The sequence below is a fragment of the Panthera leo genome, chromosome C1, assembly GCF_018350215.1.
Source record: "Panthera leo isolate Ple1 chromosome C1, P.leo_Ple1_pat1.1, whole genome shotgun sequence".
Taxonomy (NCBI): Eukaryota; Metazoa; Chordata; class Mammalia; order Carnivora; family Felidae; genus Panthera; species Panthera leo.
The window spans coordinates 126,685,077-126,704,434 of NC_056686.1; the positions used below are offsets into that span (position 1 = coordinate 126,685,077).

General features: G+C 40.8%; 1 long non-coding RNA gene across 1 annotated transcript in view; it reads left to right on the forward strand.

Annotated features, from left to right (window-relative positions):
• Positions 1 to 19,358, forward strand: part of LOC122225880 — a 100,547-nt gene that overhangs the window by 27,143 nt on the left and 54,046 nt on the right. Inside the window, exon 3 of the long non-coding RNA XR_006205426.1 lies at positions 11,009 to 11,122. This is a non-coding gene — a long non-coding RNA (uncharacterized LOC122225880). The remainder of the gene's footprint in view (positions 1 to 11,008; positions 11,123 to 19,358) is intronic.

Sequence of the window (19,358 nt, forward strand, 5' to 3'; positions counted from 1 at the left end):
CTTTGGATATTACTTATGTATTAATGGCATTATTTAATTCATTGTGCTCTTTAATTCAGTTACTTTTTTTGAAATCTTCTTTTCATGTGGGGGACTTTTCCCAAGAATAAGAGATCCCAAGGACAACAAAAAGATAATTGTTTTCAAGAAAAGGAAATAAATACTTTTTAAACTGTTACATTTATTTCCATTAAAAAACACTGGGGGCAGCATTTTAGGCATTGTGGGAGATAACATGAATATGACAAAATAACTGGCTCTCAAGGAAACTTATAACCTAGTAGAAGGGAAAGATAAGTACCTATTTGAAGCAAAACATGATACATGCCTTCAGAGAAGAATAAATTTTAATGAGGCTTCAAAGAGCTGGAAGAAAAGGAGGTCAGGGTTCAAAGAGCCTAAGATAAGGCGTAGAACTGGGCTGCTGGTGCAATGCATTACTGCACGGCCAATTTTCAAAGGCCAGCTGTTCCCAGTCAAACGAAGACAGAAGATGAGGGTGGATGCAATCAATGGGAAAATCAGGCCACCCTCCCTTATTTTCCTGGCAATGTAGTTTCAAGATCAATAGTTTTACAATCTCATTTCAGGAAGCAGATGAAAATGAGTCTGATGCATTTTCTTTAGTTTACTTCTTACTAACAAAATCCAATTTAAAGGATTTTATATGTTGGCTATATGGCCACTAATATTTAATAAAAATGTCTAACCTCATTAGTATAATCAAGGAAATGAAAATTAGAATAGCAATACAATGGCTGTTTTTGGCTGATCAAATTGACAAAGATTTTATTTATTTTTTATTTTTTTTAACACTTGTTTATTTATTTTGAAAGGGAGAGAGAGTGCTTGTGTGCAGGAGGGGCAGAGAGAGAGGGAGAGACAATCCCAAAGGGCTCTGCACTGACAGAAGAGAGCCTGATGTGGGGATCAAACTCACGAACCACGAGATCATGACCTGAGTCGAAATCAAGAGTCAGATGCTTAACCAATTGAGCCACCAGGTGCCCCTCAAATTGACATAGATTTTAGATGACTACCAAATGTTGGGACCTCCTCCTCCTGCCTGTAGAGTGCTCTTGGGTCTGCCTTGTTTGCCATAGCTGGAGGACAACCCATATTCTACAGTTATCAATTCTAGGAATATATTCTAAGGAAATAGTATATATATGTGCAAATACTCATGTATGAAAATATTCCTCAGTGCTTTGTTGATTATTGGGAAAAATCAGTAAAGCAATAGGCCCAACAATAGGTTAATAAATATAAAATGTATTAGGCTAGGAAAGGAACAGTAGTGGTGCACTCACCTGGAAACCTAGAAACCGTGGTCTTTAAAAAAAATCTTCCTGAGTGTTTTAGGTAAGTCAGTCCCTTCTACCCAAGATCAATCCCCTTCCCTTCATTATCCCCTCTTCAGATATTCTGTATTCCTCCAAATAAGACCAGGTGCTTTATGTGCCCTGAATTGGTCCTCTACATTTTTTCTGCCTCCTTGCCATTGCTCATGCCTTTCTCTGTGTCTGAATGCCTTTCTTTAATCTCTGAGGTCTCACATCTTCAAGACCCAGTTTTGTAAGCCCTACCTACGTGATGCGATAATGATATTCCCCTACATCAGCTAGACAGAAGGGTTTATTCTCTTCTTGTACCCTCAGAGCAATTTGGTTATCTTCTATGGCCCTTCTCACCCTCTGTACTATATTAGAATGATCTGAATATATATATATATATATATATATATATATATACACTTTATTTTCTCTATTAGATTTTGAACTAACTGAAGATAAGGGCCAATCTTGCTCAGATTTATATCCCCTCATAGTTATAAAGCATGTTGGGTATGGTTGTTGAATGAGGGAATGAGTGAGTAAATGCTACAAAAATGCACTTGAAGCCAAATTCTAATGTTCTCCATAGACATAGGATGAACTTGACTAGTGCTGAAGATGCTCTTTGGTGCCTCCATTTTGTATGGTACGGGGCCTGAAACCTTCCATCTGAGCCATGGTGATGAGAACAGTGAAGACCAGGACTGAGGAGGAGTGGTCTGAGGGTGGAGGCCAGGATGATGAACCAAAACTACAATTGTCCCCCATCCTTACCTCCTCCCCTACCCAATTATTGGAAGAGCAATAGGTTAGAATTGTAACAAGGAGGGAAAACTGATGAAGACTTTTGCAAAGGAAAGTAAGCACTTCTGATCAGTTATCAGTTCTTTGACCATCCCAATAACATATGTTTTAATCAGTAGGTCTTAAAAACAGAACATTTGTCAACAAAATGAAGAGAAGAGATTAGCAGATAATTGAGGGGCAAAATACAAATGAAATATTTTCAATGGGGAAGAACGGACTTTGAAAGAGTTTTAGTGATGCACATTGATTTATACATTCCCAGATTCAATAGGCAGCATAAATGCCATTCATGTTGATGGTGCAAATGCCTTGATGCTATCAGTAAGGAAGTTAATAAGCTGAGCAGCTGAACTACTATTCAAAATAGTGAAGCTTAAGTCTTGCTAAGGCATTTTCTATCCCCACCTGGTATAACCTACATGTCCTATTATACTTAGCAATACACCTGCTGGCTTTTGTGGGCCTTCAGGAAATGCCTTTACTTCCTGAAGAATGCAACAAACTACAACACAAACACCACCATGGCCAGCTGACACTAGACTGTAAACTGTAGTTACCTCTCTAAAAGGGTTAGGTGCTTGGGTGATTAGTATTTGTAGGTTGTGCAATGGCCAAGTTCACAAAGGAAGTTCTTACATTAAAAAAATAATAATAATAAAAATAAAAAAAAATTAAAAAAAAATATATATATGCTAATCCACATAGTATGGATTCTATATATGTCTTATGAATCCATGTATATGTGTATGTATGCATTTATAATTTTGGTGAGGGGCGTTACTTGTTTTCTCATAAAGCTCCCTAGCGTGACAAAATTAAACCTCACTGGAATGGATTATTTTTATCAGTAAACAAAAACAAAAACTGCTTTTCACCAGACAAAGCCTCGGTCCCTCTGTCAAGCAACAGTGATTTACCGAGCTAACATGTGAGCAAATGGGAAATACTATATTTCCAGACTTGGGTAATGAATAACCTCTGAGGGCTTGAACTTTTCTCCGTTCCCACAGACTGCATCCACAGAGCGGTGCTCTTGCCCTGAAAGGAAGGATTTACTCCGGTTTGGAAGGAAGTGGAATAAATAGAACTGGAAGTGGCAAGGTCACCTTTAATATCATATGAACTGCCTCTTAACAAGCTTCACAATTGCTTTGTTTCTTCCTCCCTGGGTTCTATAAACAGGCAAAGTCAAAGCAAACTCCTAGAGCACACAGTGCGTGGAGGAAGCTCCCAGAGTGGTGAGGAAGGGGAGGCTGCAGGCTCCATGGGGCCCATCCCGCACGCCAGGGTTACAATTGTGTTATGGTGTGGTGGCCAGAAGGGAAAACTGCTTGTTTTTAAAGGAAGGAGTTATATTGTCCTAAATTCCTGTGTATAAAATATAGGACAAACAAGTTAGAGTGGGCATATTGGAGTATGTGGAATATATGGCATATTTGCCTTTCACTGGTCTTTTCCTTATTAACTTTAATTATCACATGGTGAGTGCATAAATACAAAAATGTTATTTTAAAAACGCTCTTCTCTAGGACCCTGTTCAGTTGGTATTCCAAACACCATGCAAGCTCTTTACTGGCATTCTGCTTCATAGAGAGAGTTTTCTTCTTTTCCAAGGTCCTTCAGCCACATGCAGTTGGGCTTCCCTCTATCTCTCTGTAGTTTTTCATTTCTTTTTAATGTCTCCTTACCGAGGAGAGGAAAGAATATCTAGTATGGAAAAGGCACTAACCATGTTGGGATGCCAGAGGGTTGGGCAACAGACAGGACTGGAATTTTGGTGTCCCGACTCTTAGTCATTCTTAGGTAGTCCAATGTATAAGTCATCTTGGAAGACAATATGAATGAGTAGTTCTGTCATTATCAAAGCAAAACAATAATTCAGATTGGGCTTTGAGTCTAAGGTAACTTGGCATGGCTTAAATACAAATTGTCAACGAAAGCATGAACCAAACAAAACTGAGTTGGTACTTTGTAAATTGTTACTTACTCCCTGTATGGACTCCCCACATTTGGCGAAGGTGTGTAGGAAAATCTCCCTTATATTTCGAAAGTGCAGTAAAGCTATGGAGTGTTGTAACTTCAAAAAAGTGTGATTAAAAGAATATAAGAAAGATACAATAAGAGTCTCTAAGGGGTAGAAAGAGGGCAGTCTCTGTCTAATCTGAATTTTGGCCATTTCTTTACACTTTCAAGATAATATGAGTTCTTGGCATTACAGATAACGGGTCAGAGCTGAGCTGTTGTGGAAACTGCTAGATGGAGCTAGAGCTGTTATGTGGCCAAATATTTTGATCTGTGGATAACATGCAATATTGAGAGATTCTGATCTCTGTTAAGTGTCCTAAATTGTCTACAGAGCAGAGCAAACATTGAGGCATCAGCCTAGACATTCTAACAAATGTGCTCTACTACAATGCTATGCTCGAATGGACTTGACCAGGCTAATCAACCTCTAAAGTGCCTCCTGCATTATAATAGCTATAAGACAATCCCTGCTCCCAGCGCCACCCCCCCCACCGCCCCCACCCCCCACCGCGGGCTTGTAAGAGGGGTGGGGTGGGGAAAGGGCGAGCTCTTCCTTTGTCCTCTGACCACCTAGAACAGCATGGCTAATTGCTTTGTCTATCATTAAGAATCTTCAGTATATAGTGAGGTTGGAAGTGTGCACATGCATACATGCATGCTCACACTTACCTCATATCTTCACGTTTTTCACCTTTTCTAAAATATAACAGCAATGAATCCAGACTGAAACTTGCCACACCTTTCAATCCAACAACTCTTTTCCCTGAGGACAGTAGGGCATCATCCAAATGTAGTAGCTGGGGAGTTGTGCTGTTATTTCTTTTCAGATGACAAAATAGCAACACGCTTTAATGATGATGAAACCCAGTTCTATTTTTTCTTTTCCCTTGTAGTTCTTTTCGTAGCAGGAATCTGACACCGTTTACTCTTTGGGCAGTTAAGTCCCGCAAGTCTGAACTATGTGATTGCATGAGCCCTGTACCTTATTCATTAAGACTGCCCCCTTTGAAACGGAACTGATGAGTTTTCAGTGACCATTCGTAGCATTTGAGATCCATAGGCATCAGGGCTTGATGCATGGCCCTCATCTCCGTGAGCTTCTGTGCAATGATTCTCATCTGTCTTGGTTAGAAAGTGAATTAATCTTGATCTTGGCCTCTGGGGTGTGGTTCTCTGTCCTCTCACACATCTTCAACTCACTTTTTTATCAGAAGCACTTCTTGTTTCAGGCCCAGGCTCCCCCAATTTCAATTTCAGCCTTTTGTCTTTAAACTACATTGCTTTGATTTTAACCAAAATCTCTATTTCTGGTATTGTATATTATATTTCTAGAAAGTTCTCATTCTTTATAACTTAATTATATGGATCTTTAAGCTTTGAAGGATACTAAAGGGCAGAAAGAGATTGACAAAATACAAGTTATTATTAGGAATTACAAATCACTTAGCATTTCAACATCACTCATCGGATGTGGGCATTTTGTTGAAAGAGACCTTGTTTTGAACAATGACAGTGCAGAAGACCTTTGGAAGAAACAGACTTCCAACCAGATTTCTATTGTTACAGCATGCATAGGAAATTATCAATTATATTTTGTATCAATAAGATAATAGATTTAGAAATACTACCAGCAGAAAACTTGATGTATTAGTGCTGTACCACCTCAGTCCAACGACTCAACTGTACTTATTTCCATCCATACTTTCTGTGGATGTAAATGATATTTGTATTTCACAATGGAAGTAAAATTGCTAGATATTCTTGTTTATGCCTTCAGTGGGCTGAAGAGTTGAAACATGGTGAAGCTCTGTTGGTTAGGAAGGTAATGAAAACTTAAGGTAGTTTTTGGATTCTTCTTCTTTTTTTAATTTAATAGATTTTATTTACTTATTTTTATTATTTTTTATTTTTATTGAAGTATAGTTGATACAGGATTATTATTATTAGCAAGCATTAGTTAAAAGTTAAATATAGGAAGACATCACACAAGTATTAAAAGTATTTAAACCATACCATCTGCATAAGGTTAATAATGAAACAATGTATGGCTACATTTATATTTTTACCAAATTTCATGGAGTTTTCATATTCAATTTTTGTGCCTCAGGCAGTGGCACATTGAAAGTAATGCTTGTCTGAAATGAGGAGCAGAACAATAATATTTCAGGTACACAGACAGTAGACATGGTTGGAAAATCACAGTTAAGTTGTTAGTTATTCATGTCAAGTTTAAAGCTCTCAGGTTCTGCTGATAGGCCATGCAGAGAAAATGAAAGGGACAGAATGGTCTCTAATAAGAACATTTACTACCATTGTGTCTCCAGCCCATTCCCACTCAGTGTGCTCTAACTTAATTGGCTCCTTTCATCCAGGCCACTTCAGGGAGGATGCTAAGTAGTAAGTGCACCCACCAGTATCTGGCCTTCACTCTGGCCATCAGTTCCATTTCATACTGCTACAAATGGAAATGCGACACATTTATTTATTTATTTATTTATTTATTTATTTATTTATTTAAAATGTTTATTTTTTTGAGGGAGAGACAGAGAGTGAGCGGGGAGGAGCAGAGAGACAGGGAGACACAGAATCTGAAGCAGGCTCCAGGTTCTAAACTGTCAGCACAGAGCCGGATGTGGGGCTTGAACTTGTGAACCCCGAGATCACGATCTGAGCGGAAGTCGGACGGTTAACCGACTAAGCCGCCCAGGTGCCCGTATTTATTTATTTTTTAAAATATTAAAAAAAAATTTTTTTTTTGACGTTTTTATTTATTTTTGAGACAGAGAGAGACAGAGCATGAACAGGGGAGGAGCAGAGAGAGAGGGAGACACAGAATTTGAAACAGGCTCCAGGCTCTGAGCTGTCAGCACAGAGCCCGACGCGGGGCTTGAACTCAGGGACCGTGAGATCATGACCTGAGCCGAAGTCGGACGCTTAACCGACCAAGCCACCCAGGCGCCCCTAAAATATTTTTTAATGTTTATTATTGAGAGACAGAGAGAGCATGAGCGGGGGAGGGACAGGGAGAGAGGGAGACACAAAATCTGAAGTAGTCCAGGCTCCGAGCTGTCAGCCCTGAGCTGATGCAGGGCTGGACCTCATGAACCTCCAGATCATGACCTGAGCCGAATTCGAATGGTTAACCGATGGAGCCACCCAAGAGCCCCTAGATATGCTCAATTTTGAAAACAATGGGATCATGGAGATTGTTAATATTGAGTTGGAAGTCAATGGTTGTGTTCTCCAAGGAGAATGACCGAATTCTATGACAACACATCCATAGAGAGGAATGAATGGAGATCGATATAATGGCACATAGAAAAATACTCTCACCACATACCATTGGTTTTGTACTATTCAGGTAAACAGGAGGGGGAGTAACAAGACACATTTTGGTGGTGGGAAAAGAATACAAATAGGGAGAAATAGAGAAAGGAAAGAATTTTGGAGGGACTGGTATGAAAGAAGGGAAGAGGGAATGGAACCAAACCCCATGGAGTAAGTGGAATTGCTATTAGAAAAGATTTTCTTTTGAATAAAAAAAACCTCAGGTACCTTCTAAGTATAAAAGTAATAAGAAAAGACAAACAAAGGAAAACATGGGAAGGTATAGTTATCCATAAGCGGAAGGAAGAAGTAGAAAAAGGCAAACTGTACCAAGACTATACCAGGTAACTTTTAATGTAGTAGAAGTTTTCTTAATTTTACTTTTTATGACTTATCCCTTAGAGAAAGGTCCCTGCTTTATTGAGTCAGTGACAAAGGAGCTGATTATAGATAGCTGCCTCACAGGAGACTTGAATCAAATGGCATTTTCCCTTTTAGAACTTAACTGATCTAATCAACTTATTTAAAAATTGCGCCAAAGCGCAAAATTTCCCCTAAGTCTCAAATTCTGTTAAACTACTTCGAGGAACTGAGAGTTATATTTTTATGTAATCTGTACATCAGAGTAATTTGTGAAGCCCTGGGAGGGAAATGTGAGTTGTGATGGTATCTCAGCTTGAAACACATGAAGAGGAACCTGAGGTCACACTCAAAACCTATCGGGAATTAAAGGAAGTGATTCCACTTGAAAGACCCTAATGCATGTCAAGACTGGAGAAAATAGGTCCCTCCCCAGAATGCAGAGAAAGGGAGAATTAAGACAGAGAGGTGATCAAGAGGGAAAACAGTTACATGTATTGTCCCTGAGTGAGTGAATGACTATCCTGTTTTGCTTCAAGTTCTGAATTTGGATGTCATTGATCTCCCATTCAAACTTCCTTTAAATTCATTACACCACTGAAGCCATGGCTTGGTTCCTTCATCAAGTTCACAGTGTAGGTTAATATGTGTTTTTATTGGACTGGGATTTCTGCTGCTACCAAGGTAGAAAGGAGCAAGCTGAGGGAAGATGAGCCTGACTTGGCTGAGTCCAACCCCTCAGGAACACTAGGTTGCACCCTGCACTCGCCACACAGACCTTCCCAGGGAATCCTTCACCAGGCAGCAAAGGAAACCAGAAAAGCACAAAAGAGCTTGTCTGAAGAGCATAGGCTGGGTTTGGAACTAACTGGCCTTCCTCTGCTTCCTTAAATTCTGTATATTACTCTCTGATCACTTCTCATGGCTTAATAAAAGACAGGTTTCCAAATGGCTTATTAAGAATGTGGCCATAGTGTGCCTGGGTGACTCAGTTGGTTGAGCATCCAACTCCTGATTTCAGCTCAGGTCATGATCTCATGGTTTGTGAGATCAAGCCTCACGTCAGGCTCTGTGCTGACAGTGCAGAGCCTGCTTGGGATCCTCTCTCTCTCTCTTCCCCTTCCTCTGCTTGCACTTCTTCTCTCTCTCTCTCTCTAAACAAACAAACATTAAAAAAAAAAAAAAGGAATCTGGCTAAGGGGTACCTGGGTGGCTCAGTCGGTTGAGTGTCCGATTCTTGGTTTCAGCTCAGGTCATGATCTCATGGTTGCTGGGTTCAAGCCCCACTTGGGATTCCCAGTCTTTGCCCTCTCCCCTAGCTCTCTCTCTCTCTCAAAAATAAATAAATATATTTTTTTAAAGGATGTGACTAGGGGCACCTGGGTATCTCAGTTGGTTGAGTGTCTGACTTCAGCTCAGGTCATGATCTCATGGTTTGTGAGTTTGAGCCCTGTGTCAGGCTCTTTGCTGATGGCTCAGCTCGGAGCCTGGAGCCTGCTTCGGATTCTGTGTCTCCCTGTCTCTCTGCCCCTCCTCTGCTTTCTCTCTCTCTCTCAAAAATAAACAAACATTTAAAAAATAAAATAAAATAAAATAAAATAAAAGAACGTGACTAAGAGCGAGACTGCCTGTGTTCACTTACAGGTGCACCTTGAATTAGATGTATGAATTTGGGCAAGTTACTTAACCTCTCTGAGCCTCAGTTTCCACATCTGCAGAATGGAGATAATCATAACATCTACCTCCTAGATGGATTTTGTTGATTGATTCCTAGATTGATTTGTTGGGATCAATGTGTTAATATGTGTAACATGCTTGGAACACTGAAAGAAATATTAGCCATTAATGTTATTATAAATCTGTCTTTTCCACTGGAATATCAGGTTCTAGCAGTCAGGGAAATTTTGAAGTTTATTTATTTATTTTTGAGAGAGACAGACAGACAGACAAACAGATAGACAGACTCAGGCTCTCTAACAGCATGGAGCCTGACAAGGGGCTAGATCTCATGAACCCTGAGGTCATGACCTGAGCTGAAATCAGGAGTCAGGTGTTTAACCAACTGAGCCACTCAAGCACTCCCATTCAGGGAAAATATGTATGTCTAACCCTTAGCATAATAGAATATTCAGTATGTATTGAATGTTACAAGGTAGTATAAGTAGGTTTGGTTTTAGAGAGATAATCCACATTCCCTCTTCATTTACTTAGTCACTCAACAAATGTTTCTTGAACCTCCTAGTAAGCGCCAGGGATTCTGCTAAATATTGGGTGAACCAAAGGAAGAAGATCTCTGCCCTTGGAATTTAGTGGTAGAAATTATAAAGGTATAAACATAAAAATAAATTTATAATTATAATTTGTCTTAAGTGCTTTGAAGGGAAAGACTAGAGACCTATGAAAGAGAAGAACCTTTGTTGTCCTCAAATCTGTGATCAGCAATACCATGGGGAAAAGATACTAGAAGATGGAAGAGAATTTGTATATGTGCTCCCCATATTATGTTAAGAAATATGGGTAATCAAGGTAGAAACATCTCAATAACTGATGTTTTGCTGGTTTTTCTTATGCTTTGACTTAATCAACATATAATGCTCTCTGATGTCCATGGCTGGTTAGCTCATTTGATTAGCTAATGAGGTCAAGGTCAGAGGCCAGCATGGGTCAGTGAGCTTTTCTCCTTTCTGCGGCCAGATTGCACTCTTAACCTCAGTCATCTTTCAAAAGTGTGCGTTTGGTCACAGGAAGGCTGTGTCAAGAGAATGTGGATGGGGAGCCCCCAAATTACCCTCACTGATAGTTGCTCTCCACTGGCATTTTCTAATACTTATGATAGTATGCTATAATTTATTATTCTCTGTCACTAGTTAGGGTCTAGTTCTATTTTTTTTTTTTTTTGACAGAGTTAGCCAATAATTTCTACAGCCAATAATTCCCCCCCCCCCCCCCCCCCGCCACCCCAGGAAAGAAAACTGCCTTTCAAAATATTCAAACCATTTTTAAACATTATGTCTACTGGATGGAAGTTATAGACTAGAGCAGTGCTTCTCCAATAGTAATGTGCATAAAAACACCTGAGGTATTGTTAAAATGTAGATTCTGGCTCAGTAGGTCTGAGTGGGATTCACGATTCTGCACTTTTTCCTTACTCCCAGGTCATGCTGTTGCCGCTGATCCATGGAACATACTCTAAAGAACATGGGACTAAGCATAATTAGCTGAATCAAAGCTAAGTCTAGATTTTAGAAATACAGCGAATACAAAGCATGGTGAGTTTGACCACTGGTGCAACTTGCTGAAACTGTTTACTGTGTAAGGCACTTCACTGTTTATAGACAAGCTCTCTCCAAATGTTTTCTTTTAACTTTTTTTTAAAGTGTTCTATTTTTCTCGGGAGGGTAAGTCTAAGAAAGAGTTCAATATCCTTTAATTTTAGACAATGTATTTATTATATACAGTATACATGAAGCTCAAAGGGCTGGAGCTAGAGCTAATTCCATGTTATGCAACATAAAATGCCTTTGAAACACACAAAGCCTTTTGTTTTATGGTGGAGATTTTAGTTTCATCTTCAACTTACTTCACTGTATGTGACAAGTATAGTAAAAATCTTTTGTGTCTTCTGTATTTATTTTTGGTAATAAAAGGAGACAGCTCCTTTTTCCCACTGCCCAGAAGAGGCCTATTCCCCTGCTGACATGTCTGTGTAGCTCCTATTGATACTAAGATGATCGTGAGCATGAAGTTGCCAAAGAAACTGCTTCTCTGAGAAAATTTCCATGAGTGTGAAATCATGGGAATCAAAACTGATGGGAAAGTCCCTTTGAACTTGTGAAAATTGCCAGCATTCTTATAGGAAAAGAGTCTAGAAATGCCATGATTATCTCCTTTACTATTTTAGTGAGATGCGTTTCTATTGTCTTTGGAGAAAATGGTCAAGTTCTGCTCAGTACAAAATGCTTTATTTATTTTGCCTCAAATTCTTTAGGTGGATATATATTTGTGAAATTTGGATTTTTGTACTTTAGATTATTTGGTCTAAGTATTGGTCTATCTCAGCATTTTCCAGGCAAAGACACCTAAATGCAGAGGATCTGAATGATCTTTAAGGTGTCACATCCAAGCTAGAGGCAGAACCCAAGTCTCCTGGTCCTTGCTATTGCACCTCTATGCTATGGGTGCCTCCAGACAGAAGTGCAGAAATTTCAAAACACATTGATTTGAGGAAAAGTTTAAGAGTTACACATATCTTGGTTCTCAATTTATTTAAGCAGTCAGTCTATCAATGAATATTCAATTAGCCTCTGTGATGTGCCCAGCACTGTTTTACATAATGTAAAATAATTTAATATTTATTTATTGGTTCAGATTTTCTGGCAGTAAACTACTTTGGGGTGAGTTAGGCACTTTGGGTTGCTGAGTTAACTCCTGGAGCCCACTTGAGAGCTATTTATTGTAACCAACTTCTGCAAATTTGAAACCTCCATCACTTTTTACTCCTTTGTCTCATATCCCCCCCGTAAATCAGTGGCTGAGGTTCTTTCCCAAGTGTGTCTTACATCACTTTTTCCTTTCTTCATCTGCTTGTCTTGAAGGCCCTGTTACACAACTGCCATCTCTAGCCTGTGGTTGAAGCTTGGGGCCCCTTCTTCCAGAGATCCCCCATACTCCTGACATCCCTATTCTCTTTTCCTTCATAATATATGTATCCTGTATTTACGTCCCTGAATTTGCCAGTTAACTGAAGCTGGTTTACTACCATCACCTCAATTTCCTTTCTACAGTCTTTGGTGTAGACCCTTCCAAACTTTCTCCTAGTCAATGTCCTTGATTGCAGCATTTTCTTCCTCCTGTTTGTCCTGCTCATACAGCTAGTAAATCCATGTTTCTAAAGTGTAGTCATCAAGATAGTATGCATGACCTATCTTGCCTGTAACCATCCCTGAAACACTGCAGGCAATTAATAAGTGTCTTCTTCTTTTTCTGCCTGTCTTATATATACAAAAGCTGGAAGAAGTCCCTAATGATTCTTTGTTTCCACATATGTAAAGTGGGGATAATAATAGTACCAATATTTTCATATAGTTGTTGTGAAAGTTTAGCTATTACTATTACTGAGAAAAATTCCAAGCTATGAATAATTTTATCTTATTCTCGTCTGTCATTTGGTATCATTTGATGTATGCTAGCTTCACTCTATTAAAAACCAAGTGATAAATACCTTGAGGAAAAGACAGTGCTTTGCGTTTTGGAAGTCTCTAAGCTCTCCACTCTGCTGCCTAGCACAGAGCTGTGAGCCCAGTGGGTGTCAGCAGTAGTGCTCAGCTGGTTCACACCCATGCAGGGTACCCATGCAGGGTCCATGCTCATTGCTAGGCGGTCTGTTCTGATGGCTCAGTGCTTGTGCCACATCAGTTGACAAATATTTGCACATCATCCCCTGCTTGATTGATTTGAGGTAATTGGAGTTTGACATTAGCCAACTGAAAAAGTTAAAATAGATTCAAGGCATACAGGCTTTTGCTCTCTCCCTTCCACCCCTGTAATATGAGTTCTGTAATAAACATAAGTTATTACTGTATATTTGGATCCCCCTCATGGCCTCCTGTTATGGGGAGAGAGAGCCGGAATAATGTGAGAAACACAAAGAGTGGCAGGAGGCTGCATGTGCAAGTTACACCCGCATTCAGACCTGGGCATAACCAGTGTGCTGACATGTGGGACAAGTGCCTGTGCCTCTGCCCCTGGCCTGCTGATGGCGCTGTGGGTGGAGCCCATACTTGGGAACCCTGCTGAACAACAGGCATTTCACACTGATAACAATATAAAAAAAAGCCAGGTATCTTACTGTTACCTTAACGCACTTCTCCCTGAGCAGGTAAGAATTTTTATAAAAGAGCTGATGTAGCTAGCGCTCTTTGTCCAGGTTACACTGTAGCAGGAAAAACACTCATATCTTGGTTTGTTTTTCCTTTGGAGAGAGACCCCTTCCAGCTTTCACATGCAATTGCTCTTAAGTGTGACTTAACATTTCTCTTCCCAATTCACCACCGAATTTCCCGAATCCGAACGCACTGCTGAACAGTGAGTCAGGGTACAAAGGGTGGTGAATTGAATGTAACTCTCTTCAGACTGGAGGAAGGGGGAGCGCTGGGAAATCCCAAGGACTCTGCGCTGACTTCAGTCTCTGAAGTTTGGGGAGTTTGGCAGACACCATAGAAAAGCTCCCTTCATCGCTTAAATTGTTTGAGTTCCATGGCAACAGCAGCCTTAGAAACTTGAGAGAGAGAGGGATGGGGGAGCGGGGGATGATTGAGAAAGAGATAAGAAAAGATGACCGAATAGGCCTGGGATTTTATATTCGGCGCTTAACTTGAGAGAGAAGGAAGCGAGTGGGGAGGAATGCCCAAGACCGCCGCCTGAGTGATCTCATACCAGCCAAAAGGCAAACTACGGCCTGGCCGGCAGCTGAAAGGAACAAAGGCGGTAGGTGGGTGGATGAGGCAGGGGGATGGGGGGGGGCACAACTCGCCCACGCTTGCGAAGAGCTTCAGCTAGCGTGTGACAGGCCCGGAGTTCTGGCACCGGGAGGGGAGCAACCCAGCCCACAAAGGCTCTGGCCCAGAGAATGGCCTGGCGCGTAATTCAATGCAGGACCCGTGACCACACTGGAGTTGTAGCCTTTTGTGTGAGCTACAACAATGGAGGGGAAGAAATCAGGCCACAGGCTCGCGGCGCAGACGGGCTGGTGCGGATGTGTCTCGGCTCTGGCGGCAACGTGTGCTGCCTTTCAGGCCGTTGCCCGGCAACCGGACGCCGCCCGCCTATGCCTGCGGAGCCCATTGAAAGGCACTGCAGCCTGGTGAAAGGGAGAGCCGCGCGATTCACAGGCCAGGCTAGGAGAGGAGGAAACAAAGGACAGGGAGCTGGGGCAGGGATCGCATGGGACCGGGGGAAGGCCTCCCTCCGTACAAGGGGGAGCACTGGAAGTCCCTTCTTCTGAAGGCCTGAATTGGTGCTCTGCTTTGGCCTAGCGTGTGGACTGCTTGAACAAATATAGCTCTTCCTCCATCTTCAAGTTCACAGCTTTCCTGGCCCCGATGTATTAAATTGTTTGGCTATTGTGTAAAACACGTAGACAACAAAAACAAACCCTGTTCAAGTGGCCAGCAGAAAGTCATTTGTTAGGCAAGAATATTTTCCAAAGTAGAACCATGCACCTGGTGGGTGAATTGATGTTCACCATATGAAAGTGCTTGCTAAATGCAATTTGGTATTCCGGATTGCATCGTGAAACATTAGTGGAAAAACTAGTAATATAAAGTGTGTAGTTAATAGTAATATTACAATGCTAATTTCTTGGCTTAGACAAGTAGTCTGCAAACTTTTTCTGTAAAAGACCAGAAAGTAAAGACTTCAAGCTTTGTGGCTCTATGGTCTTTGCTGCAGCTACTCAACTGTGCCGTAATACTGGCCAAGCCCCGACAGACAATATGTAAAGGAATGGGCTGTGTTCCAATAAAATTTTATTTATGGACGCTGAATGTTTAATTTCATATTCTTTACACATGTCATGAAATATTCTTCTTTAGATTTTTTCAACTATTTAAAAATGTAAAAACTCAGGAGCCTGGGGGGTTCAGTCAGTTGAGCATCACACTTTGGCTCAGATCATGATCTCCCAGTTAGTGAGTTCCAACCCCACAACCGGCTTGCTGCTGTCAGTGCAGAGCCCACTTCAGATCTTCTCTGTCCCTCTCTCTGTGCCCCTCCCCTGCTTGCGCTGTCTCAAAAATAAATAAAAAAATTTTTAAAAAAATCACACGAAAACTCTTATTTGCTTGCAGGCCCTACAAAAACGGGCAACAGGCAGGATTTGGCCAGTAAGCTGCTGCCATTTGTCATCCTCTGGTTTAGACAAATGGAACAAGGCTATGTAAGATGTTAACATTAGGAGAAATTGATGAAGGGTGTATGAGAACTCTCTGTGCTTTCTTTGCAATTTATCTGTAAATCTAAGATTATTCCAAAATAAAATGTCTATTAAAAATATTTCAATGGAAAGCTTTTTGGATAGAATGTTTGGAAAGGGGTTTGTGGTGAGGAGAGGGGTAAATTAGAGTTTGTAGTGTGTGTGTGTGTGTGTGTGTGTGTGTGTGTGTGTGCGCGTGCACATGCATGCGCTAGAGACATAAAGGAATGATTTTCCTTAGTATTTATTGACATATGTTACTGAGACCTCCCAAAATGTAACTCCTTGTTACATCACTATATGGGTAATCAAGCCATTAACATGAAACAGCCTGAAAACAAAATAACATTCCAATAATACAGAACTCTTTAACCCTGAGGTTTGGATGAAGAATATTTTCAGCTCCCACTGAACCAGGATGATGGACACCAGAACAAGGAATAAAATCCATTTTGCTCTAATAGGAAACTAGAAAATTCTCAGCAAGCTCATTTTTAACCACACACCCACATATGTGCACACACACTCCTTTTTTTTTTCCTAATCTGGTTAACATCTATACCAAATAAAGCACATACAAGACTTTTCCTTACAAACCAGGATCTGTATCCCTTTCCTGATATTATTAGTTGTACAAATACAGACTCTTCTCCATATTTGCCTGAAAATGGTATGATATTATGAGACCCTCTTTTTGCCTTCTTTCAGATTGAATTCTGTAACATCCTATCTCAGGCTGAACCCTACTGATTAAGAATGGTGAGGAAGTACAGGAGGGCATTTAACAGAAAGCACACCTTCTTTCTGACTGCAATTCTAGAAGGGTGTGGGATGTAGTATAAAGACGATATAAAAGTCCACAAGTAGTAAACTATTGTAATGCCAGGCATGGTGGGCAGAGGGAAGCTTGGTAATGAGAGTTGATACTGGGCCTGGTGGGCAGAGGGAAGCTCAGTAATGAGAGTTGATACTGGGAGTGAGGGAGAGACTTGCATAATGTTTCTTGGCAAAATGTGAAGCGCCTGGAAATTTGGTGTCAGGGATTTTCTATCGCTCCTGTCCTCTGGTCTCACACTCTCAATTGCTCCACACTAAGACTTTATTTGATGTTTGTTTTTTCAACCAGAGATACTTCAGGACAACTTTTTTCAAATGTGAACTTTCCCTATGCTATGGATTGGTCCTGGATTGGGGTGGGACGTATAAAGATGAATTAGAGATGGCTTCTAGCCTTGAGTGTCAAGGGGTTCTGGGTGCAGATAAGGCCGAGTTTTCCAGTGTTGTTGGTGGACACCAGCATCAGAATCCCTAGGGAGGGTTTTACTTACAAATGCAATCTCCTGAGCCTGTTCCACACTCTGACTTTAATTCTCTGTACAAAGCAATGGGAATCTATATTTTTAGCAAATTCTTCAAGTGAATATTTGACATCCCTAAACATTTGACATCCACTGAAAATGTGAATAGATGTGAAAATGCCTTAAGTATGCTGCTGCTGCTATGAACTGGCTATTACAGAAGCATAGAAAAGGGGTGAGGGTGAAGTCAAAAGGGAAGTTCCCTAAAAATGGCATCTGAGCCTAATCTTAAAGAGAAGACAAGAGCAGGGATGAGGGTGACCGATAGCATGATAAAGGGAATGAATTCAGGAAGTGAAATCCTGAAGTGGGAGAAAACCACACCTTCTTATGTAGCTGGAGTATAAGCAGCAAAGAGGAATGAATGTCTAATGGTGGACTTTCGATAGACAGTGGAAAATTCATTTTGAGCAAGGGATCCTCCTTTATGTCACTCTGCCTAATTATAAGTTCAAGTCCACTCCCCAAATATGAGTATATAGTTTTTGGTAAAGGCTTGGATTTTTTCCTCATAGTATATTCTCTGTAATACAGGTACCTAGAGTGCTCATGTGCTCAGTGTCAAAGGGTGATAGCAGATAAGGGCGTATTAGGTCATTTATGCTACTCTGCTTCCAGACTTGAACATTCCTGGAAATAGAGCTATCTTCCTTTTGATTAGAGTTGGGCTGTCAGCTCTGTGATGTGTAACTGAGGGAGGATGTGTGTTATCCTTTGGTGCTGTTAAAAGAAGTCAGGCAATGCTTCTGTTTGGGGGGGATGATTATGAGGGAGTTATGGGAAAAGAATGTGGTCTCCCCTGGCTCCCCAACCTTCATTTCTAGTTTGGTCTGTCATTGCATCCTCATCAGTATTTCTATCCTCTTCCATTGTTTCTTTTCCTGGACTTTAGCAGGTGGCCTTGGCATTGCAAGACTTTGATTCCTCTGAAAATGAGATGATTGGGTAGTCAGCCTTATCTTCTTTCCCACGGTTTTATGTTTCCTTCCAGGTTGATCTGGTTTCTTTGACTGTCCTATTTTAAGAATGAGGCATTTTGCTTGGTCAAGTGCGTGAATTAATGTAGCCAGGGCAGCTAATCTAGACAGAAAAATACACAACACACAAACCTCCCAACAGCTGCTGAGACCATTATCTATGCTGTTTTTCTTCACCAGCTAGAGAACCTCAATTCATCAAAATAGTTGAAGGCACTCGAAAAGTTAGCACTGACCATTTGGCTCCTGGAAGAGAGAAACATTTGTTTTGTGCTAAAAGTAACCCTTTGTGTCTTGTGGTAAGAGGCCATAGATTTAGGTGAAAGCGAACGGTGACCAGTTATACTAAGTTAGAAAAGAGGATATTGAGGTGGGGGGGATGGTGGAAATTAAGGAGCAAAAAAAATACATTTCTATCTCATCCTTACACAGCCACATCTGCACCCAGTTGCACAGAGCACTTGTGAAAAAACAAACAAAACTCTAGTTCAGAGAATCTGAACCTAGGTACTATTGACATTTTGGGCGAGACAATGTTTTGCTCTAGAGGGCTTTTCTAGGCCTTGTAGGATGTTTAGCAGCATCTTTGGCCTCTATGCACCGGATGCCAGTAGCAACACCCCCCTTCATCCCCCACAGCGGTGACCATCACAAATGTTTCCAGACATTGCTGAATATCCCCTGGGGAGTAAAACCAGCCCCTGTTGAGAATCACTGCTCTGGTAGAATCACTTACCATTTTAATAAATCAAGCAGTATCCAAAGTGTTTATGGTTGTGATGGAAAGGCAGGATGCTCCAGTGGCTGCATATTTGTGGTTGGCAGCTTTCATGGGCAGATCAGGCTTAAGTGGACATGGAGCATAGCTTCACCTCAAGAATGTGACAGTCACAGCTGTGAGTTGCAGGACGGTTGAAGGAAGTAAATCCTTTTGGATAGGGTATCCTGTGAGCATAATATGTGATATTCATCGGTTTTCAAAAGTAGCTTTAAAGTTTTTTTTCTTCTGAGGCTTTATGCCATTGCTTGTGTCTTCAAGCATATAATTTCAATTCTTCACAGTTCATGGGAGTTGCAGGAGAAACATTTTTTTTTTCTCCCTTCATGTAGCCTGTGGGTCTCCTTGACAATATACTAGTATCCATAAAAAAGAGAAATTCACCTGAATTTCTAACTTGTGGTATTTGATTTCACCCAG